Source organism: Gavialis gangeticus, unplaced genomic scaffold (assembly GCF_001723915.1).
Source record: "Gavialis gangeticus isolate Ggan-Ray unplaced genomic scaffold, GavGan_comp1, whole genome shotgun sequence".
Classification (NCBI taxonomy): domain Eukaryota; kingdom Metazoa; phylum Chordata; order Crocodylia; family Gavialidae; genus Gavialis; species Gavialis gangeticus.
In genome coordinates this window covers 45121900-45123540 of record NW_017729031.1, presented here as the reverse complement: position 1 = coordinate 45123540, position 1641 = coordinate 45121900, and positions in this window count along the sequence as shown.

Genomic DNA, 1641 nt, shown 5'->3' with positions numbered 1-1641 from the left:
TTTTTTTTTTTTTTTTTTTTTAAGTGCTGGTGGCTGGGGCCAGGTGGGGAATGGGGCTGGGCAGGGCAGCCATGGGGGCTTCTCCTGCAGCTCCCCCTGCCAGGGAAAAGGCAAGCACAGCTAGAGGAGCCACAGGAGAACCTGCAGCTGCTCAGCTGTGCCTGCCTCTCCCTGGCCAACCTGAATCTCTGAATCAGTGCCAAAATTCTGAAACAGATTTGGCCGAATCAAAATGGAACACCAATCCAAAACACCAAAATGAATCACTGTTCTCTGAAACAGCACTAGTCAGTGCTCTTTCCTGAGCAGGGCAGGGGGGCAGACTTGATGACCTACTGAGGTCTCTTCTCACCCTAACATCTATGAATTTATGAATCATTGGCCTTTCTTATTGAGACGGTATGCAGGAGTAACAATAACAGCCAGTGCTTCTATGATAGATACATCTCTAAGAAACTGGACTGACACCATCAATTGGAAGTCAAACAACAGCTATCAGTGACATTGAACCCTGATCCTACAAGCTACTCTGTATATGTGCGGAGGTCTTTTGCCACTGTGTACTTTGAAGAATATGGGCTTAGACATTATTCACTGGAGCCACATATAAAATGTATGAAATACCAACCTCCCCAAACCTTTCAGATCCCCATCCTCTAAGAAAAAAAACACACTTCCAGTGGAATCTATTTGGATTGTTTTGAATGATAAGAACAACAATAAAAATAAAAGGGACATGTTCTGGATTCAACTATTTCAACAGATCTTACAGAAGAGATGCAAGCTAATATTCAAGGCTAAGATACAGTCCTATAGTCTTATTTTTTCCAGACAAGCTTAAAATAAATATAACTTAATATTCTATTTAACATTTTTGATATGGTAGAAGGTTAATGCATACAAAGGGTGCAGTGCTTCAGAATTTCCATTCCAGGAGTGTTTGTTAAAGACAGTGGGACAGTAAACACTGTGGCTTTGAAGCACTGAACTCAATGTTTTACTGTAATTCAACATAGCTAAGATACTGAATTTTTTAAATTATATATTTGTAACATATTCCTGCAAAGAGTTCAGCATAACATTTCATAATATATTTTAAACCCCTCTATCATAAGCATTATAAAGAACATACATTTGTCTAATACTTCAGTTTGTTTTCAATAACAGCTAAACCAGGGGTGGGCAAAATACAGCCCACTGGCCAGATCTGGCCCACCAGGGCATTCTATCCAGCCCACTGGGCCCCTAAAAAATTTTAGAAAAATATTTATCTGCTCCTGGCTTCCTGTCAAAGATCACAGGAGCTCAGGACAGTAGGACCCAGCGGGAGCCTCAGCAGGAATGCAGCAACGCAGCCTCACCCCACCCCCAGCCATTTCCCTCCCCCCACACTGCAGCACAGTGTGGCTCCCAGCTGTATCATCCAACCGCAGCAGCATGGGGCCATGCCGGTACCCAGGGGAAGAGGAAGGACTGTGTGCGTGTGCGCGCGCATGCACGTGCACGTTCATAGGGTAAGTCCCACATGCACACCCCACCATACACATGCACTGCTATATACACAGACACCCACACCCCCTACACACCCCAGCCACCCTTCCCCAACACAATCCCCCCCACACCCCCCATACCCACCCCCAC